Source organism: Pseudorca crassidens, chromosome 8 (assembly GCF_039906515.1).
Source record: "Pseudorca crassidens isolate mPseCra1 chromosome 8, mPseCra1.hap1, whole genome shotgun sequence".
Taxonomy (NCBI): Eukaryota; Metazoa; Chordata; class Mammalia; order Artiodactyla; family Delphinidae; genus Pseudorca; species Pseudorca crassidens.
Genome location: NC_090303.1, coordinates 54,697,395 through 54,721,947, shown reverse-complemented (window position 1 = coordinate 54,721,947; position 24,553 = coordinate 54,697,395).

Below are 24,553 nucleotides of genomic sequence, written 5' to 3'. Positions count from 1 at the left end.
ATGATTTGTAGAGAATCATTCACGCCTCTTCATATTCAGAAATTAATGTAATTAATTGTACTGCTCTCAAACATTATGTAGTAGTTTCTCAAATGGGACTAGACTGGTTGCATATATTCATAATTCGAGATGAATTTTTATTTTGGTAAAATGTTCTATGGCTTCAATGCCTAAGGCTAGTGAGAAAATATAGAGTCTTCCCGATTCTGTGGTAAAATGAGTGTTTCCCAGTGAGCTTGGATGTATGCACATCTGTTTTTGTAGTGAATTCTCTGACTATATTTCTTACATACAGAGTGGAAAGCATTTGAAACCCTTCAAAGGAATATATGGGATTCAGCAAAAGGCAACAGAAAGGATGACAATTTTTAGTTGACTTGGGCTAGGAAAATCAAGTTAGTTAAAGTAATGCTTTATTTGGGGGAGGGAATTTACATTGCTCAGCTTTCCATCCTGAATCATATTATTTATTATTTCTGGATATGTTATGTTTCACTTTAGAGCTTCATGTTTAAATATAACTGTAGAAGTAGCATAAGCTGTATTTCTAGATCCTTCTTTTTGTGCTTGGAGAGTCTTGGATAGATCTTACTCTTATAAATTGTTGATGTTTTTAAGGCAAACTTGTTCACTAAGAAGTATAGTGAAAATAAAAGAAAATCTTAAAATAATTGGGATTTAGTTATTGGGTAATATGAAACATTCATTCATTGGAATAGAGAAGAAAGGGAATTTTAATGATGCATGGGAAAATGGAAATCAGGCTCAATCGTTAACCAGAAAAAGATGTTGTACTCTGGACCAAAGGAGTACTGATAGCCCATATATTGAGAAGGATGGTATTCTTTTTTATCTATCTATCTATCTATCTATATAGATAGATAGATATAGTTTTTTGTTGGTTTTTTTTTTGCGGTATGCGGGCCCCCCACCGCTGTGGCCTCCCCCGCCACGGAGCACAGGCTCCAGACGCGCAGGCCCAGCGGCCACGGCCCACGGGCCCAGCTGCTCCGCGGCACGTGGAACCCTCCTGGACCGGGGCACGAACCCGCGTCCCCTGCATCAGCAGGCGGACCCTCAACCACTGCGCCACCAGGGAAGCCCCTATCAATATATTTTTAATTGAAATATTGTTGATTTACAATGTTGTGTTAACTTTTGCTATACAGCAAAGTGATTCAGTTATACAAATATATACATTTTTTTATATTCTTTTCCATTATGGTTTATCATAGATATTGAATATAGTTCTCTGTGCTATACAGTAGGACCTTGTTGTTTATTCATTCTATATATAAAAGCTTACATCTACTAACTCTAACCTCCCACTCCATCCCTCCCCCAACCCTTTCCCCCTTGGCAACCTCCAGTCTGTTGTCTATGTCTGTGATTATGTTTCTATTTTGTAGATAGGTTCATTTGCATCATATTTTAGATTCCACATGTAAGTGATATCATATGGTATTTGTCTTTCTCTTTCTAACTTACTTCACTTAGTATGATAATCTCTAGTTGCATCATTTTGCTGCAAATGGCATTATTTCATTCTTCTTTATGGCTGAGTAGTATTCCATTATATATATATACCACATCTTCTTTATGAGAAGGATAGTATTCTTAAAGCAAGACATTTTAACATCCATTGGGTCCCTTTCAAAGGAAGCACTCTGTAATGCAACATTAAAATTTTGCTAAGGAAAATGAGTTCTATTCTTTAAAGACTTGTTATATTGGCTCACAAGTAGCTATATTTTAATATCTGTGATTCCAAAATTTTCAAATTGAATGAAAGTAGTTTTAGTCTAGTTTATTTCCTGTGGTCACATAGATCTGATCCTAGATTGACTCAGAATCTATGATCCAGGTACACTTCATCATAGCACTACTAAAACTGCAAAAATAATAGATTTCCCTGCTGTAATAATTCTGATTAACAGCCTAAATTCTGAAAAAGCCTGATTCTGAATGTTAGTCATGACCTTCTATATCCTAATCATTACACAGATCAGTAGAGAAGAAAAATAGTTGAATTTGTATTCAGACATGTGTTAAGTACAGAACCCACCAGAGGTGAAGGTCTGTCCTTTAAAGCAGTTCAAAAGAGACAACAGCCAAGAGCTCTGAGCCTGCATATTATGAGGTAGTCTTGACAGATGTAGAAAGAAGAACTTTAGGTAAATACAATTCAAGCATAGTTAAGGATCACCAAAATACAACCAGATTAAGTACTGAAGTTAGTACAGAAGGTTTAAAAAAACTCTTTAAAATGTAGAACTATTTTTAAAAATCAACCTAAGTCAGGACCCTCCTTAATAATTGTCTGGTAATTTAGAAATTGTTGTCTATAAAATTATATTGTTATTCAAAAGGGAGCTAACTCTTAGTTTTATATTCTTAATTTTACATAATTGGAATCATGTTAGAGATTTTTACTACTAATATAACATTACTACTAACATTCATCTGGTAACTTTCAAGCTAGATGTGCCATCTCACTATTACCAGGTTTTGGTCTGGTGAGGGCAGGCAGTGTTCCATGGGGCTGAGTGACAAATGAGCTAGATTGCAGTTCATTGTGACAATTGAATCAAAAGTTTATTTTCAGATATAGTAGTCAATAGACTCTAGCAATAAATGCATTTATGTAACTGTAATTTTATTTATCTTGTACTATTCTAAAAAGTATTCAACGCAGTTTGCAAAACTGTGCCCTCTAAATGAGAAAAGTAAATCCATGAAAAAAATCTAGGAGAGACAGGAATGTGGTTACAACAATTAAAACGAAGCAAGGAGTTTAAGTTAGCAAACCAAATGCATGTTGTGACAGTGCTTACCGTTGCTGGAGGTGAACGGTTAATTTGACTCTCGGTTCTCCAGGGAACAATGGCAATAAGAAACAGGATCAGTCGTTTTCCTCTACCCACTTGATAAAAACAAACAAATTGTCTAGAAATACTGAAACGTAGATATTTCTCTTATGAGCCTAGTAAAAAGGGAACTATAATTTTACCAAAGTTTTAGTAACATGTTTTAGGAAATATGGTACATGTGTTCAGATATGCAAAGATCAAATCCTTCCCGATTCTACATATAGAAGATAAAGTAAAAGTAAAATAGTGTGACTCCACTTTTTTTAGGAAAAATTTTAATCCTTTCCCTCAATGTAACATAATAAATATTTATATTGTGTTTCTTACTACAAATCTTAGCAAATTATATAAAGATGGTGTTTATAACCTATTTCCTATAGGACAGGCACAGTCAAGAGTTTAGTTGAAATCAAATTTGCTAATACCAATTTACCTGAAGATCTTCATGACTTAAAATATATTTTATAAACACATGTAGAGTAGAATAAACCCCCATGTTAGTAAATGATTTTTTCCTTAAATGGATTATACAAATCTCAAATCTAGACTTAGAAGTAAGCTTATTGAATCATCTAATTCATTTGCTCTTAAGCCTCATTCATGCTCAGAATATCGTAGAGTATTAGAAAATTTCAGACTCTACCACAATCTATTGAATCTGAATCTACTTGGGGAGCAGTGTGTGTAGGTGTTGTATCCAGGAGGTGGAAGGTGGAAAGAAAAAACTGGAAAATTGAACCTTAATAGGAATCACTAGGGGATTTTGATGATGATATAAATATATAGGAAGCAATCTAGTGAAAAACCATTTTATAGATACAGAAAATTATTAATTCATTCATCTATGTGCATATTATTGAACAATTCAATGTAGATATATAATCGTCTAAGAATAATAAAAATAGATACTGTCCCTATCTGCTAAGACTTTGTAACCTAAAGACATGGGATGTGTAAATATTTGCATCACAATTCAACTCAACAGAGAATAAATTGTCAAAGTCAGTGGTGTAATTAGCAAGATAGATAGCAAGAGCTATAATATCATGAGAAAAGCCCTGCTTTGGAAGTTATTATCAGCTCACAGAATTTTTCTGGAAATATGTGTCCTCCTGGATGAGAAAACTGAATTAGATTTTCTCCAAGATCCTTTGGCTCTACAATGTTAAGAGTCTGTTATTTCAGAGAAGGGTGGTGTGAGGTGGAGGGATGTGTAGATGGCACTTGAGGCCTGGTAAATGGATAAAGTAAGGATAGAGAGAGAAACAGAGCTGGTGAAAGAGGAAGAGTGAGTTAACACAAACAATGGGGTGGTCAAGTTAAGTATTAAGATTTATCAATAAATTCTAAGATATAAGCAGTTTAGAAACATGGGTGAATCCAGGAGGCCTCTGGGACTCCAAACTTAGCTCTTAAGGTCCTACCTTCTCACATCAAATGCACCTTCTGGTCCAAAATAATAGAAGAGGTGTCTGTTCGAGGCGTGTAGGTGACCTCATTCAGTAGGGAGTGTTTTAGATGATAAAACATCTCCATTTTATACACAAATAAGTATATAGCTTATCTGGTATTTTTAGGGAGCCATACTCCATAAATCCATAGATTCTAGGTTTGTTTCCTAGAAGATATCCAGAAATCCCAAACCACAGACCAGCTACTCAAAGAGTTTCATAGATTAGGACTCTCACTATCAAGAGCCTTTTGTTTCATGGGAACCTGCCTTCTTCTCATAAACATCCCCAATAACAGGTAAAGAAACAGATGACACACTAGCTGCTGAAAACCTTTCTTCCCAGGGAACAAGATGTAAATTTAGGAATAAACATGATGTAGCAAGATGACAGTGAAAGTATAATTTGGAGATAAGGCTCTATTTTAATAGTAACAACATTTTAAAATTTGTTTGAGATTCGTTTCCACTGATATATAATTAACTGATCTTCACTGAATAAAGAAGGGTTTACGGTAAAGTTTTCAAAAATGCAAACCGTTCTGAAAAATTACATTTTATTCAAAGTTGACCCTTATGTTCAGAATCCATGCTTAGATGATGCCTTCTGGGAATAATCTGTAGTGAGAAAGAAATGGCAGGAGATTATGACAGATCTTCAGGATCAACAGATTTCAGAATTTCCCCACCCTGTCCATTTTCCTATCCTGCTTCTGTCTGTGTGTATGTTAAGATTAATACCCAAAGTAAAGCATGACATGTGCATTTAAAACTCATTTTATCACTATTATTCTTTACCACTGGTAAAGCTTATCAACACCTGTTACTGGGGGCTGTCATATTTCTCAGTTAGATGGAATGATTTAAAAAAAATTTTTTAATCAAATTTAAGATAAGAGACATCCTCTGTCCCTTTAACTTTATGCTGTGGTCATCTGAACTCAAAATTTTAAAATAAATTTAGCATTGGAAGTTTTACTTTTTATGAATTACAGTCAGATTAACGTTTACTAGACTGCTGTAGACCTAACATTATTATGATGACATGGCCAGCAAGTTAAGATATCTGTATAATTCATATGTACACACATATTTTTATAAAATAACATTTATGTACCAAAGATTCTCAAATCTTACAGAAATTAGTACTTAGCACTAAAAGCTAATTATAGACACATTAATATTTTTATTTGCCTCATTGATAAATGTATAGTTGGTAAAGGATGTACCACCATGTGATCTTTACAACCACCATTGTGACAGCAATCAATCTATGATATAATTACTTTTAACATCTTTATTGGAGTATAATTGCTTTACAATGGTGTGTTAGTTTCTGCTTTATAACAAAGTGAATCATCTATACATAAACATACATCCCCATATCTCTTCCCTCTTGCATCTCCCTCCCTTCCAGCCTCCCTATCCCACCTCTCTAGGTGGTCACAAAGCACTGAGCTGATCTCCCTGTGCCATGTGGCTGCTTCCCACTAGCTATCTATTTTACATTTGGTAGTGTATATGTGTCCATGCCCTTCTCTCACTTTGTCTCAGCTCACCCTTCCCCCTCCCCGTGTCCTCAAGTCCATTCTCTAGTAGGTCTGAGTCTTTATTCCCATCCTACCCCTAGGTTCATCATGACCATTTTTTTTTTTTAGATTCCATATATATGTGTTAGCATATGGTATTTGTTTTTCTCTTTGTGACTTACTTCACTCTGTATGACAGACTCTAGGTCCATCCACCTCACTACAAATAACTCAATTTCATTTCTTTTTATGGCTGAGTAATATTCCATTGTATATATGTGTCACGTCTTCTTTATCCATTCATCTGTTGATGGACACTTAGATTGCTTCGATGTCCTGGCTATTGTAAATAGAGCTGCCATGAATATTGTGGTACGTGACTCTTTGGAATTATGGTTTTCTCAGGGTATATGCCCAGTAGTGGGATTGCTGGGTCATATGGTAGTTCTTTTTCTCCATAGTGGCTGTATCAATTTACATTCCCACCAACAGTGTAAGAGGGTTCCCTTTTCTCCACACCCTCTCCAGCATTTATTGTTTCTAGATTTTTTGATGATGGCCATTCTGACTGGTGTGAGATGATATTTCATTATAGTTTTGATTTGCATTTCTCTAATGATTAATGATGTTAAGCATTCTTTCATGTGTTAGTTGGCAGTCTGTATATCTTCTTTGGAGAAATGTCTATTTAGGTTTTCTGCTCATTTTTGGTTTGGGTTTTTTATTTTTTTGATATTGAGCTGCATGAGCTGCTTGTAAATTCTTGAGATTAATCCTTTGTCAGTTGCTTCATTTGCAAATATTTTCTCCCATCCTGAGGGTTGTCTTATTGTCTTGTTTATTGTTTCCTTTGCTGTGCAAAAGCTTTGAAGTTTCATTAGGTCCCATTTATTTATTTTTGTTTTTATTTCCCTTTCTCTAGGAAGTGGGTCAAAAAGGATCTTGCTGTGATTTATGTCATAGAGTGTTCTGCCTATGTTTTCCTCTAAGAGTTTTATAGTGTCTGGTCTTAACATTTAGGTCTTTAATCCATTTTGAGTTTATTTTTGTGTATGGTGTTAGGGAGTGTTTTAATTTCATTCTTTTACATGTAGCTGTCCAGTTTTACCAGCACAACTTATTGAACAGGCTGTCTTTTCTCCATTGTATGTTCTTGACTCCTTTATTAAGGATAAGGTGACCATATGTTCATGGGTTTATCTCTGGGCTTTCTATCCTGTTCCATTGATCTATATTTCTGTTTTTGTGCCAGTACCATACTGTCTTGATGACTGCAGCTTTGTAGTATAGTCTGAAGTCAGGGAGCCTGATTCCTCCAGTTCCACTTTTCTTTCTTAAGATTGCATTGGCTATCCGAGGTCTTTTGTGTTTCCATACAAATTGTGAAATTTTTTGTTCTAGTTCTGTAAAAAATGCCATTGGTAGTTTGATAGGAATTGCACTGAATCTGTAAATTGCTTTGGGTAGTATAGTCATTTTCACAACGTTGATGCTTCCAATCCAAGAACAATTGTATATCTCTCCATCTATTTGTATCATCTTTAATTTCTTTCATCAGTGTCTTATAGTTTTCTGTATACAGGTCTTTTGTTTCCTTAGGTAGGTTTATTCCTAGGTATTTTATTCTTTTTGTTGCAATGGTAAATGGGAGTGTTTCTTTAATTTCACTTTCAGATTTTTCATCATTTGATTTTCATAATGGTAATGGATTAGTTAAAAAGGTCAAAACTAAATGCTGCATTTAGTCTTTGATTTTTCAATTATTCTTAGCTTTGGAGGAAAAAATAAATTCAATTTATGGCATTCTAATAAATTAGACAGATACAAGTTATTCATCTTACGTTTCTATAATTGGAAAGAAAAAACATTGGGTATCAATGAAGGACATATAAAGCTATATGATTTTAAACCACATCCAATTCTACTAATAGATTAAGTACTTACTGTAGACAAAATAACTCAGAGAGAAGCATTTTATATTCCATATCTTCCCTGTCTCTCATCATTTTATGTTCTTAATTATGAGGCTTGGCATATTAGATTCTCATCACTGATAGCTGAAAACAAAGATCAGATGGATGCAGGCTTTCTGTTATGGTATCATGGGTGATAGTAGTTTGCTCTGATCATAAAGATATCTGAGAGAGTGTTCATTACTGAGTTTATTTGTACTTAAGAACAGTACAGAATTCTATAACGTTGTTTTGGGAGTCTGTGCCATAGGACTGCCTCATGATAATTTCTCGTCAGTGGATAAAGATTCCCATCAAGTCCCTTTCCATTTTAAAATCTGCTTTTTGGTCAGTTTTATTTTAAAAGTTAAATTCACACTGGTCACTTCTGGACAGTTGTCTTTCACTCTTTCTGCTGTTGGAGTAAATGGAAAAGTCTGTAATGTCTCCCCCTCTTTTTTATTTATATGATTAAGGTTGCATTTATCAAAGGCAAAGTAACTCATTTAACTTGTTCAAAATGGTCAACTCACTGACATGTTCAACCTAGTTATATGGTGCTGTGGAGACAAAAATATGGCTGAAAGATATCCCTTCTCAAATCTCTTCAAAGGATATGATTTAGTGGAAAGGTCACTTGAATACATGTTTTTCTCTTAAAAAATAATAGTAATTAATTCTATCACCTTTCCTCGTTTTCCTTCTGAGGTAATGATTATTATCAGCATCATATATATCTTTTCACACCTTACTCTGTCCTCATGCAAACTTATAGAAATAAGTATAGACATAGATAAAGGGGAGGTATCTTTATTTTACAAAAACAGGTAAGTTTGCTTTCTATGTTTAAGATATCATAGCTGGGGCTTCCCTGGTGGCGCAGTGGTTGAGAATCCGCCTGCCAATGCAGGGGACACGGGTTCGATCCCTGGTCTGGGAGGATCCCACGTGCCGCGGAGCAACTAAGCCTGTGTGCCACAATTACTGAGCCTGTGCTCTAGAGCCCGCGAGCCACAACTACTGAGCCCGCATGCCACAGCTACTGAAGCCTGCACGCCTAGAGCCTGTGCTCTGCAATGAGAAGCCACCACAGTGAGAAGCCCGCGCACTGCAATAAAGAGTAGCCCCCACTCGCCACAACTAGAGAAAGCCTGTGCGCAGCAGCAAAGACCCAACACAGCCAAAAAAAAAAAAAAAAAAAAAGGTATCATAGCTATTTCTTCAGGTCCACAGAAATAATTTAAAACTCATTTTAAATAGTTGTATAGTATTTGCTAAGTAGAATATACTATGATTTATATAGTCATTCTCCTAGCAATATACATTTATGTTGTTTCTAGTTGTTTTTTTTTTTTCTCTGCTACTACACATAATGTTTCAGTGTACCTTTCTAACTGGCACACTTTTCACTTTAGGGTAGATTTCTAAGAATTGAGTTGCTGAGCCCGAGGATGTATGTACTTTTTTTTTTTTTTTTTGCGGTACAGGGGTCTCTCACTGTTGTGGCCTCTCCCGTTGCGGAGCACAGGCTCCGGACACGCAGACCCAGCGGCCATGGCTCAAAGGCCCAGCTGCTCCACAGCATGTGGGATCTTCCCGGACTGGGGCACGAACCCGTGTCCCCTGCATTGGCGGGCGGACTCTCAACCACTGTGCCACCAGGGAAGCCCTGTACTTTTAAAAGATATTGTTGGATTGTCTTCAAAAATGGGTAGAGCGAGTCTGTACTTTTCTCATCAACTTATAGGCACTCGATGTATATAAACATCAACCATTTATTTGTTGCATGTTTGGCATTTATTTTTTCCTTGTAAGTTATTTCAAAATAAGGCACCACCTACTTCTGTCACACTGTGTCTTGCTTCTTTACCTCCAGCTTATACCAGCAGCCACCCTGATTTCCTGAGCATTCTCCAAGCAACCAAACATTTGCACCCTCTAAACCTTCTACCTACAAATCTCTTCCACGAGGGGTCCACATGGCTCCCTCATTTTCTTCAGGAGTGAAATAACACTACTCTGACTCTGTTTCCATGTTCAGCTTTATTTTTATTCATAGAAATAACATTTCTCGTTACTACGTATTACATATCTACCATTTTGTTCGTGATCTCCTCTGTGATACAGCAGTCTCCATGAGAACAGGAATGTCTTTGTTTTGTCCACTCCTGTGCCCACAACATCTAAAACTGCCTTTACAGTAAATACTTTAGATTTGATGAGTAAATTATTTACTTGTATTTTCACCTTAATTAATGGTGCCTATAATGTTAACAAATCACTGAAATCTTTCAAGTAACTTGTAATAAAATTTTTGACCTAGGACTATGTCGTGGGTGTAAATTTGGTTAAAACACTTCCTCTTCCAAAACTTGTGTGTAGTAATACAGACAATGCTTAGTATTAGTTCCCAATGATCTGCCAATGAATTATTATTTATTTACTACTCCTAAGTCTCAAACCAGTAAAGTTTTTGGCAATAATTATGTAGGTAAGCATACGTACCATTCTAGAGCCTCTGCCACCAGTGAGGAGATTGGTGCTTCCTACCTGTTGTGGGCTGAATCATGTCCTTCCTAAGTCCGTATGGTCAAGTTCTAACTCTCAGCACCTCAGAATGTGACCCTATTTGAAGATAAGGTTTTTAAAGAGGTTATTAAGTTAAAGTTGGGCTCTAACCCATACTGACTGGTGTCCTTATAAGAAGAGGAAATCTGTGTACACATAGCGACATCAGGAATGTGTGCTCTCAGAGGAAGGGCTATTTGAGGCCATAATGAGATGATGCCCATCTGCAAGGCAAGGAGAGAGGCCTCAGGAAAAACCAAAAGTGCTTGATTTTGAACTTCCAGCCTCCAGAACGGTAAGCGAATGAATTTCTATTGTTTAAGTCACCCAGTCTGTGCCATTTTGTTGTGGCAGCCCTAGCAGACTGATACACTACCACATTCCTACTCTTCCACTGGACATAAACCATATGCCAGGGGGAATATATGAGCCTCGTCCTCAGTGGCTCTGAGCTTTCTATGATATCTATGTCCAAGGAGGCTTAGTTCTTCCTAAGTTTAATGCCCTGTTGTGAGGGCAGCTGTAGCATCTGAGGACAGCATAGCCTTCACGGGGTCATGAATAAAAGGAAAAGTCTATGGTTCATTGAGTCTCTAGTGATGCAGCCAGGGATCTATACCTACAATTTAGTTTAATGTTTTGGTTAGTACTTGATAAATTGAAGATACGATATAATACCTAATTAAAATGTTATTTCTGAGGGAAAAAAATGACCCATCTGAATACAACACATATTTGAGTACTGGATTGCCTCTATTTGCCTCTATTTTATTATAACTGGAGCTGGCCTATATATGAAGGGTACTAGGAATTTAAAAAAACAAGGATAATAGAAAAGAGAAAAATGTCATTTCTGGATGCCCTTCTCAAAGAAGCTGAGGAAACCAATCTGGCTGCAGCAGCTGGCCCCGGCAGGAGCAGCTGGGCCGTGGAATGCATAGAATAGAAAGGATGGGATAAGTTAGCTAAGAGCAGTCAGGGGTCAGTGGCAAGGGTTCTGATCCAGCAGACAAAGCAAAGCATGACAGAAGAGAGAGCCCTGGAAGTAGAAAAGACTGAAATCAGAGTAAGTGGCTAGGTGATGATTCTAGGTGAATTCTACAATTGTGGCATGTTCCCTATGAGGCACAGTCAAATCGGAGGCAGGAGATGGAAAACCTGGGCTGGTTGCTAAGGGACCCACCTTGTAGACTAGAGTTAGGTCTCGGCAAGAAATGGGTTTTCTGGGCCAAAAACTTAAAACAGAAACCTCATTCTTTAGACCAGGTTATCGCAGCAGGCGGCAAATAGGAAATAGTTTATATCAGTCTGTGGCAATTTAGAATTCATTACTGCATTCCAGACAGCAAGCTGAAGCACCTGGTAAACCTTCTGATGCAGACATGGCTTGAGGAAAAAGGTGGCAACCATCTGTAGTTTCAGTGAGAAGGTCTGGGGAAGCTGAGGCAGACATTTAATCTGCTTTCTTCTTTTTTCTTCTTTAATTTAATTTAATTAATTTATTTTTTAACATCTTTATTGGAGTATAATTGCTTTACAATGGTGTGTTAGTTTCTGCTTTATAACAAAGTGAATCAGCTATATATATACATATATCCCCATATCTCTTCCCTCTTGTGTCTCCCTCCCTCCCACCCTCCCTATCCCACCCCTCTAGGTGGTCACAAAACACCGAGCTGATCTCCCTGTGCTATGCAGCTGCTTCCCACTAGCTATCTATTTTACATTTGGTAGTGTATATATGTCCATGCCTCTCTCTCATTTTGTCACAGCTTACCCTTCCCTCTCCCCATGTCCTCAAGTCCATTCTCTAGTAGGTCTGCATCTTTATTCCCGTCCTGCCCCTAGGTCCTTCATGACCTTTTTTTTTAGATTCCATATATATGTGTTAGCATACGGTATTTGTTTTTCTCTTTCTAACTTACTTCACTCTGTATGACAGACTCTAGTTCCATCCACCTCACTACAAATAACTCAACTTTGTTTCTTTTTATGGCTGAGTAATATTCCATTGTATATATTCCATCTTCTTTATCCATTCATCTGTTGATGGGCACTTAGGTTGCTTGCATGTCCTGGCTATTGTAAATAGAGCTGCAATGAACATTGTGGTACGTGACTCTTTTTGAATTATGGTTTTCTCAGGGTATGTGCCCAGTAGTGGGATTGCTGGGTCATATGATAGTTGTATTTTTAGTTTTTTTTTTTTTTTTATGTTCTCCATAGTGGCTGTATCCATTTACATTCCCACCAACAGTGCAAGAGGGTTCCCTTTTCTCCACACCCTCTCCAGCATTTATTGTTGTAGAAGTTTTTGATGATGGCCATTCTGACTGGTGTGAGATGATATCTCACTGTAGTTTTGATTTGCATTTCTCTAATGATTAATGATGTTGAGCATTCTTTCATGTGTTTGTTGGAAATCTGTATATCTTCTTTGGAGAAATGTCTGTTTAGGTCTTCTTTTGTTGAACATCAAAGGAATTGTCCACATCGTATGATTTCTTTACAAAGCCTCAAACGGAGGTGGAGGGAGTAATATCATATCCCACGGTTGTTAGCTAGCATTTCCTAATCCATCTTTCCCCCATCTACATTGACACATACATGATATTAGCTACTGGGTTATTTTCTTAATTCCTATTCAGAATAACCTGTAACACCAGTCTAAGATAACACCAACTTGCATTTATATATTGAATAGAACTTGTGATTTTTGCTAAATGTTTTGTATCTATGACTTCATTTTTTTTAAACATGCTGCTTTATTCTGATGTCTTAGGGTCTGCTAAAGTACAGATCGCAGCTAGATATTTGCCAGGAAAAAAAGAGAGAAACAGCGCTCTGCAGTTTGTTACACAAGTGCAGGTCTCCTCAAAAGAATTAAAATGTGAGTGGCAGCTCATACATTCTGGGGATTTAGTGAACAGGAACTAGGTCCTTCAAGATCTTGTTGGAAATGTTCCTCTACTCCCAGGTGTGCCCTGATCATAAAAGCAGTGCCAAAATTGACAGATTTGGTTTTTTTTAGAATTTTTAGAACCTATAATTCAGATATGGTAAGTCAGAGCCAATTTTCAAAACTGCCTCATTGAAGACAATCATTGGAGCAGCCATGGGGGAGTGAATACTCATTCTGTAGCATCAAATGCTGTTAAAGACTTTGATTAAATTAGATATAGAAATAACGACGTTTTTTAAAAAGAGTTTCAGAAAATCAGATGCATTTTTGAGAAAAGCAGAGTCATCTTAGTAAAGAAACAAATGGGTATTGCTTGTACTAGAAAACAATATTGTGGCTTAAACTGAGGGATTTTTATTTCAGTGCTTTCAGTGTGATGAGAGGCATCACTTTGTGGGGGGACAAGGACACCTTGCTCACTTGGAGTCATAGTTTAAGCATGCAGAGAGAGCCGCTTGGATCCGTGACCCTATGTATTTCTCATCTTATAGGCAGCCTGAAAATTGGCCTTATCTTATCCCAGTCCTTGAGACAAGTCTTGTCACAGGACACAAGTTCATTGACTGCAGAATTTCTCTGACTCCTTCTCTCCTGTTCCCTCTCCCTTCTCCCCTCTCCCTTCTCCTGGGGTCTCTTTCTGATCTAGACATCACAGTTTCCAGTAATTAGTTTCTAGCCTTTTCCCAAGTCATCACCACTTCACTTTCAAACATGCATATGTCCTGGTAACTTTTGCCCCTTTGTCAGTTTCACAATCATATCCTCATTTACAGTAATAGGAAGTATACCTTGTTTGAACCTTGTCCTTGAATTAACATACATTTAAATTTTTGCTCTACATGCTTAATTTTTCTCATGACTGAATTATTTTGTGAATCATTCTTCCACAAGCCTATATTTTCTCTTCCGGAACCTCAATTTATCCATGACTGTATCCCTAATATTGCTTGTGAAACCTCGTCAGTGTTATCATTGCCCATCTTTACATTTCCAAGCTGCTAGGTCCACTCTGGCTGCAATACATAGTGCAGTCATTAGAATTCTTGTGGAAATTTAGCTAATGAGTCCTGTCTGCCTCTTCATTCTTGTAGAATGGTCTTAACTTTTGATACCTTCCTTTAGATTTACACAATCTATTGTCTGTCCCAGAATCACTGACCCTTGACTTTACGCCTATGTTTAGAGAATTTCTTGAGCTTCTTGCACTGATCTTCTCCATTCTGAGCCATCCTGCTTCCACCTGAGCTCTAATTATGAAAACATATTCCGAATAAATGATACTAGGAAAAACAATCTTTGACTTATAAAGTAGCATTATACAGTGTAAGTATTTTTAGCTACCAGCTGTGCAGGCAATAAGTAAGAGACTTTTTGAAGTGCTAAAAATATTTGGGATGTGTCAAGTGGGAGTTGGCAAATACCCTGGGGTGAGAAAAGCCCTAGATAAGGTACATCTGGCACACATTTTTAGGCTGTCCTATTTTTAGTCTGTATTTTGATTTCTGAAGAGATCCATGGGTGTTTCCCTAAAAAAGAAGCAAAAATGACAGAACTACCTTTAGTGAACAAGGTAGTCTCTGAAGTATTCTCTCTCCCTTCCCTCTGCCCTTCAAATTAAAATTGTCATGATGCCTGACTTTAGTCTTGAATCATAGATAATCAGAAGCATTTGGATGAAAATTGATATATAATATCCAATTATGAGTGATAAAACACAGAATGTAACATTAAAGTGTTTTGTTTTTTGGTTACAGCTCTGAATGTTATCACCGCCATCATTGTTTTCCTAGTTATTTTTATTGACTAATTGTTACAAACCTTCCAGCAAATCCTTTTTGGTTTGTTTCACATCTGACACATATTTTGTACAATATATTCAATTGAATTCTTGCCATAAGTAGTTCAGTGAATAAAGAATGAAATCCAAGGAAAAATAAAATTTTGTGATAACTTAATTTTTTTGTTCTGGTCCTAATATTACCAGTTCTCAGCATATTTCCTTACTTCTATTCTCAACTTGAATATAGCATTGAGTCCCTAGGTAATGTCCTTTTATCATATTCAAAACTCAGGCTGAAAATTTTCTGTGGCCATCAGTAAAAATTCAACACCCCAAACCTCCTAATAGGTATGGAAATGGAGGAGGGCGAGAAGGAGGGTGTGAGTGTGCTCCTGCATAGTGGTGGGGTAGCTAGTTAAGATTTCTTAGTGAATTCTACTTTTTACTATATACTTAGGGTCCTGGAAAAAGAAAAAAATGATTAATTTGTGGGTTAAGAAGTCTCTCAAACTTACCAGAAATGTTGTTAATCAACAGATTTTTAGCTGAAGGTGAGTATTGATCATCAACAGGTCTTTATCCAGTTATCACCTCTGACCTCCATTCATGCTATGGATTATGGAACCATTGCTTTCTTGTCAGCTCTCTGTCACATCTTCTACAGTTTGTATAAAGGACACTTGATGTTCAGGCCTTTCTTTAAAAATCTGCCACTTTCTCCATGTACATGAAATTCTCATTCTCTCTTTGTGATAGTGTTGGGTTGCTGTAAATATTTCCGGATTCTACTTGTCAAAAAAGTGTATTGTTTGACAAAATAGCTCTATTTTGGAAACAATATATTTGAGGGGTTCTATTGCAATTCTCTCATAACTATAGTGGCGATTTTAAAGTATTTTCAAGATATAATCATTTTGTGATTTATCTTTTCTCAGTGATTTAAATTTACAAAAAAATCAACTTATTCACAATGATCATAAATCTATCCTTAGTATATTTATGTCTCCAAAACCATTTCAAGCTTTTGATGATCCCAAATTTTTTTCTCCAATTAAAAAAAATGCATTTAATTTAAATTCTCTTTAAAGAAAGAAGGTTCAGGAAAATGTATGTTTGGGTTATAGTCAGCGTAGTTGTGGAGTACCCATGTAAAAATTTACAGAAATCTTAAATTTCTCATATTTATTATTCTCTACAGAACTTAAAATGTTCATAAAACCAAAATGTTAGGTTTCAGAATTCACTAGGAGATGAATTGTAGTTGTAACAACATTTAATATTACTTATATTTTTTTAAAGTTTCTATTTTGATATTTTGTCATAATGTCTCAAGTTTTAAATTGTATTTAAAAATGCAGTGAGAAGAGAAATTTACTTGATTGTCTGCTGGGACACAGCTGTCAGCAATATTGACATTTGATAAGTGTACTCTAACATCTTTGAGAAGAGATGGAAAGTGTTTCTGTTTCAGATTTCATCACAAATAGCCAACTAACACTGTGACAATGTAAAACGCAACCTGTTTGATCCTCTCTAAGACAGAGAGATTGCTGGCAAGAAAAGTATATCTTTAAAAAGTCATATTTTCTACTTGAACAAGTATCTAAATATAAATCTGAGACTTGCTCCAAAACAAGTCTCAGATTGTATTTGAAAAGTGCTTCAATTCGTGTCTCTTGAATTAACTTTATGACTCATGTATTGAACTTTTAGTACCATTAAAGAGAATTATTGAATGTGTATGCACGGGTGAATTAAGACACTATGTTTCGTGATAGTTGATAAGAGAGAGAGAGAGAGGGAGTGTTAATGGCTTGGTGTGCTGCCCTTTTCCAGACTGTTGAAGAGAGTATTCACCAGGAAAGGGAAAAGTTTTGATGCTTCCGGCATTAATGATTCAGCAAATAAATTAAGGGTTATAGAATCTTCTTCTTACCACCACCCAGAATCAGAGAGGTGTTCCTTTATTTTATAACTTTACCTATTAGATTATACTGCAAGTGCTGAAATAATATAGAGAGTTATCCAAGGCTTTTTCCCTACAAGGAAATGTCCTTCCTGTCATCAGTAGATAATACAGTCCAGCCATCACTGGCCATTACACTGGCTTTCTCTTCTTGATCAATAGCTTAAGAATTCAACCATAACATTTATAAATCTATGGTTTCTACATACCTGTCTACTTTGTCACTGGCTCAGTGGAATTTGATGTATGTGTTTTGCCTCAGTAAGTCAGTTTATTGGTGCTCTTGTTGTAAGAATTGCATTTACAGGATAAACTTCCCTGGGAAAAATGCTTCTTGCCGTAAGACAAAGTTACTCATAAAATAATTCTAATTTTAGCCTACAAGATCTAAATTTAGGCATGAAGGCCATAAAATCAAATCCATGGTTAATTCATGCATGATAATTCAGAGAAGTAAATAATCAGTATTTATATTTGAGACAAGTTCAGTATTTCAGCACAAAGATTTTATGTGTCTCTAAAAGTGGGATTGCTGTTACTGTTTCTTGAATTCACTGGAGTCTGTGGTTTAACTGTTGTGCAAGACTGCTTATTTTATTATTTAGATAATGATATAGGCAGAGCATAAAGGAATGCCATCCCACCATCATAGAAAGAAATTTTATGAATCTTTAATACTATGTTAAATGTCAATACATGTTTTCCTCTTGAAAACAAAGATGAGGAGAGGGCTCCCTCATGTAATCTGGCATAAGCTTCTTAATAGATGTGATTGCAGTTATAATTTTATAAGTATTTATTATATGATTTTCTATATTCTGTATCTGATTATAAGCTCCACATAATCAAGAGTTGAGCTGAGTTTTGCTCATCATCATCTCTAAACTTTTTAACTTGTCTGGAATCTAGTTAATGCTCAGTAAATATTTGTTGAATGAATTAGTGAGTGAATAAAAGGAAAAGTAATCCAATATTTAAACAACCTCAAAACACTTTGCCATACTTGATCAACTGAACCATGTGGAAAAAAGATTAGACTGTGATTAATGTTAATTTTTTTCCGGAACTATTGATGCTTCCCAGAAAGAAAAGGGAAAAAGCAAATACGTATGCATTCACTCTAACACTCCAGCTTTGTATTATTTTCATTGATTTCTATTAGAATATAGTTGATTTACAATGTTGTGTTTGTTTCTGCTGTACAGCAAAGGGAATCAATTATCTATATCTGATCTCCACTCCTTTTTATATTCTTTTCCCATATAGGTCATTATAGAGTATTGAGTAGAGTTCCTTGTGCTACACAGTAGGTTCTTACTAGTTATCTGTTTTATATATGGTAGTGTGTATACGTCAATCCCAATCTCCCAATTTATCCCTCCCCTACCCCTTTCCCCCTTGGTAACCATGTTTGTTTTCTACATCTGTGACTCTATTTCTGTTTTGAAGGTAAGTTTATTTGTACCATCTTTTTAGATTTCCACATATAAGTGATATCATAGGATATTTGTCTTTCTCTGTCTGACTTCACTCAGTATGACAATCTCTGTGTTCCTCCATGTCACTGCAAATGGCATTATTTCGTTCATTTTTATGGCTGAGTAATATTCCATTGTATATATGTACCTCATCTTCTTTATCCATTCATCTGTCGATGGGCCATTAGGCTGCTTCCATGACCTGGCTATTATACAGTAAATAGTGCTGCACTGAACAATGGGGTGCCTGTATCTTTTCAAATTATGGTTTTCTCCGGATATGTGCCCAAAAGCCTTTGCACAGCAAAGGAAACCATAAACAAAATGAAATGACAACCCACAGTATGGGAGAAAATATGTGCAAATGACCAACAATAGATTAATCTCCAAAATATGCAAACAGCTCATGTAGCTCAGTATCAAAAAACAACCCAATCAAAAAATGGGCAGAAGATCTGAATAGACACTTCTCTAAAGAAGACATGCAGATGGCCAAAAATCACATGAAAAGATGCTCAACATCACCAATTATTAGAGGAATCCAAATCAAAACTACAATGAGGTATCACCTCACACCAGTCAGAATGGACATCATCAGAAAATCTACAAACAAACAAACAAACAAAAATCTACAAACAATAAATGTTGGAGAAGGCGTGGAGAAAAGGAAACCCTCCTACACTGTTGGTGGGAATGTAAATTGGTACAGCCACTATGGAGAACAGTATGGAGGTTCCTTTAAAAACTAAAAATAGAGCTACCATATGATCATATGTTTTTATTATATACATTTTATGAAAATTATTTTAAAATTTGTTCTTTTATATATGGAAGTTGATTCAACTAACTATGATTTCAAGACTTCAATCCTCCTGAGAGTTTGAACTTTCTTCCTCCCTCCCTCCCTCCCTCTCTCTCTCTCTCTCTCTGTCTCTCTATCTCTCTCTCTTTCTCTTTCTTTTCTTCCTCCCTCCCTCCCTCCCTCCCTTCCATCCTTCCCTCCTTTCATAACATCTACCTGTGGACCTAGAATTCTATCAGTGAAACAATCTTGGAAAGTGACTGCCTCATTTTAAAGATGAAAATTTAAGAGTGGTCATATTCCTGGTATTACACTGTTATTTCAGTAGCAGAATAAAGCTTCAAAAATAGCTAATGACTCTTAATTTATGTCCATTATATTTATGCTAGGCTGGGAAATATAGCCACAAAAATATTCATAAATGAGATAGAAGTAATTATATCTGTTTATAGATTTATAGTTAGATCTATAATTATAATCTATATTAATCTATAATCTATAATATAGATTTATAATTAGATCTATTTATGTATTTATAGACAGGGATATATTGGAGTGATTAGGAGAATTCCAGCAAAACAGGAGACTAAGTTGATGCAAATAAGGCTGACTTCCAGCCACAAATACAGAGAAATAGTGGAAATATTACAAAAGCAGCAAAAAAAATATTTTTATCCACATAGGTGAGTTTGAAAGAATGTAAGATTACCCAAAGGCCAAAAATAAATGGAAAAATTAAAAAGAGAATGACATGCAGAGGCCCATTCTGTAATGATCCACTAGAATTCTGTGATATAGTCCACAAGGACTGTGGGCTAGAGATCTAGCGCCCATTTCTAGATAAAGAAATGCTTCATCTCAAACAGTGGACTAGAACCTAGATCTGCACACTTAAGAAAGAGTCTGAGATTGTTCTCTGTTCTTACGGAGTAGGAAAACTCTACTCACTGACCTGTAAAACAGTAAGGAAGCTGTTTAATCCAGTGATTTGAATCACTGTGGGGGAGTATCACTGATAGTCAAAATCCCAGTTGCCCTATGCATGGATGAAGGGTTTGAAGTTATATTAACTACAGAGTGCAGGAATCTACAGGATAAGAAATGTAAAAATAGGGCCAGGATAACTGATCCTATTTAAGCACCAGATAAAAACAAGTCTCAAACTTCCTTGTAATGGCATTTTCATAGTCTAGGGCACATGAAACTTCTATACATAAATAATCTAATATAGCTAGTCAGATGTCTAAAAGAAAAAATAAAGAAAATGAGTAAGAACCAATGGTCAAAGAGATAGTGGTTAATAGTGTTTTCAGAAATGAAAAGTCAATATGCATCTTCATAGTGAAGAGTCACAGCGAGTCTCAAACTGCATAATCCAAAGCCCCACCTAAATTTAACTACCGAATACTAAAACAAAGGGAAACAACCTAAATCTCTGAGGAGAAGAGAGAGAGAGACAAAATAAAAACACAGCAAACCACACCTGGTTATCGAAAAAGGAATAATGCCAGTGGTAGTTTGATAGGGATTGCATTGAATCTGTAGATTGCTTTGGGTAGTAGAGTCATTTTCACAATGTTGATTCTTCCAATCCAAGAACATGGTTTATCTCTCCATCTGTTGGTATCATCTTTAATTGCTTTTATCAGTGTCTTATAATTTTCATTATAAGGTCATACAGGTCTTTTTTCTCCTTAGGTAGGTTTATCCCTAGATATTTTATTCTTTTTGTTGCAATGGTAAATGGGAGTGTTTTCTTAATTTCTCTTTCAGATTTTTCATCATTAGTGTATAGGAATGCCAGAGACTTCTGTGCATTAATTTTGTATCCTGCTACTTTACCAAATTCATTGATTAGCTCTATCAGTTTTCTGGTAGCATCTTTAGGATTCTCTATGTATAGTATCATGTCATCTGCAAACAGTGAAAACATTACTTCTTCTTTTCCGATTTGGATTCCTTTTATTTCTTTTTTCTTCTCTGACTGCTATGGCTAAAACTTCCAAAACTATGTTGAATAATAGTGGTGAGAGTGGGCAACCTTGTCCTGTTCCTGATCTTAGTGGAAATGGAGGGAGGGAGATGCAAGAGGGAAGAGATATGGGGACATATGTGTATGTATAACTGATTCACTTTGTTATAAAGCAGAAAATAACACACCATTGTAAAGCAATTATACTCCAATAAAGATGTTAAAAAAATAAAAAGGAATAATGGTTGGAGCAGAAGCAGAAGTCTTATCAGCAGGACAGTGGGAAAAAATACAAAGTGTTGAGAGAAAATAATTGACTCAGAGTTTATATCAGCATATTAACAAGCAACCCAATTAAAAAATGGGCAAAAACCCTGGACACTTCACCAAAGAAGCTATAGAGAGGGCAAGTAAGCATATAAAAAAGAGCTCAACATCATATGTCAGTAGAAATGTGCAAATTAAAGCAATGAGATATCACTATACTTCCGTTAGAATGGCCAAAATGCAGAACACTGACAACACCAAATACTGGTGAGGAAGTGGAGCAAAAGGAACTCTGATTTATCGCTGGTGGGAATGCAAAATGGTACAGTCACTATGAAAGAGAGCTTGGCAGTTTCTTACAAAACTTAACATATTCTTACCATACAGTCCATCACTCATGCTCCTTGGTATTTGTCAAAATGAATTGAAAACTTAGGTCCACATAAAAACCTACACACAGGTGTTTTGCCCAGACTTGGAAGCATTCAAGACGTCCTTCAGTAGATGAATGGATAAATAAACTGTGGTACACCCAGATAATGGAATATTATTTGAAGTTAAAAAGAAATGAACTATCAAACCATGAAAAACATGGAGGAAACTTCAATGTGTATTACTAAGTAAAGGAAGCCAATCTGAAAAGGCTATACATACTGTATGATTCTAACTATATGACATTCTAGAAAAGGCAAAAATATGGAGACAGGTAAAAAGGTCATTGGTTGCCAAGGATTAGGGGGGAGTGAGGGATGAATGGTTATAGCATAGAAAATGTTTAGGGCAGTGAAATTACTCTGTGCGATTCTATAATGGTAGATACATGTCCTTATACATTTGTCAAAACCCAGAGACGATACAATACCAAGAATGAACTCTAATGTAAACTGTGGACTTTTCATGATAATGATGTGTCAATGTAGTTTCATCAGTTGTAACAAGTATACCCTCTAGTACAGGATATTGATAATGATGGAGGCTGTGATTATGTGGGGGCTCAATTTTGCTGTGAACCTAAAACTCCTGTAAAAAGAATAAAATCTATTAAAAGATAGAGCGTATCAACAAGCCAGTAAAATAGAAAATTTGGGGATATGGCATGAAAAAAAAAGACTTGAAATTTAAATATAAAATAGGCAACATAACTGTAGATTCAATAGTAGTTTTCAAAAGTATGGAAAACTCATTCTGATAAGGTAAAAATTAGATGAAGTTACTCATGAAAATTGACTCATGAAGAAATAAAGAACCTTCTGTCTATAAGCATTAAGGAGAGTACATCACTGCATAGATGTATAATACATTTTTATCACAAAAAAATGTTACAAGAAGAAAAAGAAAGGAAAATCCGTAACTATTTATGGTTACTTTAATCTTGATAGCAGAAGCAGATTAATAGCATTTTGAGAAAGAAAAACCAAATACCATTTATGATAATAGACATAGAAATCCTAAATAAGTATTAACCAGCTAAACCCAACAATTTATGTGAATATCCATACCACAGTGTTTAACAATAAAACATTATGACCAAGTAGAGTTGGTGTTTTTTTTTTGGTCCCCAAAATGCACGTGTAGGATGCCACTTTCAGATATTCTACTCCCTTCCTCCCTGAAACTCCCAGTTTTGACTCTCCTGATACTAAATTACGTCAGTGAATTTCCTTTATTTCTCAAAGACTTTTACTCTTGGCCTCCTGTCATTCTCTCTGAAGATACTCTTTTCTGAATTCTTAGATACATGGACATGTAGATGGTGTTTCCAATACCCTGACTGCTCAGATTCCCTTAACCTGCTCTCCTCAAGTGATCTTAACTTCTCTCCTGTATCATCCATTCACTTCTATGGTCACATCCAAAGTTTTTCATTATCAGTAACTTAACTCCACAACAATTTTGTTTTATGTAACTCACTTTCTGATCTAGTTTTGTTTTGTTTTGTTTTGTTTCCCCCAGCATGCTTCCTCTATTACCATCTACAGATATGCTGGCAACAAATTCTCTTAGTTTCCCTTCATCTGAGAATGTATTTATTTCCCCTTCATCTTGAAGAACATTCTTGCAGGATAAACAACTCTGGGTGAAAGTATTTTTCTTTCGGCATTTGAAAACTGTCATGCCATTTCCATGGTTTCTGCTGAGAAATCCATTGTTGTTTGACTGTTGTCCTTTTATATGTAATGAGTCATTTTTCTCTCACTGCTCCTAAGATTTTTCTTTGTTTTTGCAGTTTGAATATGATACATTCTGGTATTTGGCCTCTTTGGTTCATTCAGCTTATTGAGTCCTTGACTTATGTCTTTGTCAAAATCGAAAAGTTTTTATCCATTATTTGGAATACTTTTTCATCCGTGTCCTCTTTCTCATCTCCTTCCAGGATTCTGGTGACATAAATTTAGATCTTTTGTTACAGTCTCTCGGCTCTTGAGGTTTTTTCCTTTCTTCTCTCTCTTTCTTTTTTAGTATGTTTTCTCTCTGTTCAAATTTGGTGATTTCTATTGTTCTACCTTCCAATTGAGTGGTTCTTTCCTCTCTTCCCTCCATTCTGCTGTTGAGCCCCTACAATGACTTTTAAATTTTTGTTATCATATTTTTGAGTTCTAAAATTTCTATTTAGTTCTTTTTCATATCTTCAGTTCCCTTCCTGGAACTTTCTATCTTTTGCTTGTTTTAAGTATGCTCATAATTGCTTTTTGAAGTATGTTTTTGGGGGTTTTTTTGATGACTGCTTTTAAATTTTGAAAATAATTCCAACATCTTTGTCATTTTAATGATGTCGTCTGTTGATTGTCCATTTTCATTCAGTTTGAGATCTTCCTGGTTTTAGTAAAACAATTGATTTTCAAATGAAACCTGGACATTTTTTGTATTACATTATGAGACTCTGGATTTTGCTTAAACCTCATATTTTGGCTGGTTTTCTGTGCCACCACTCTGGCAGGGATGAAGGTGTTGCTACC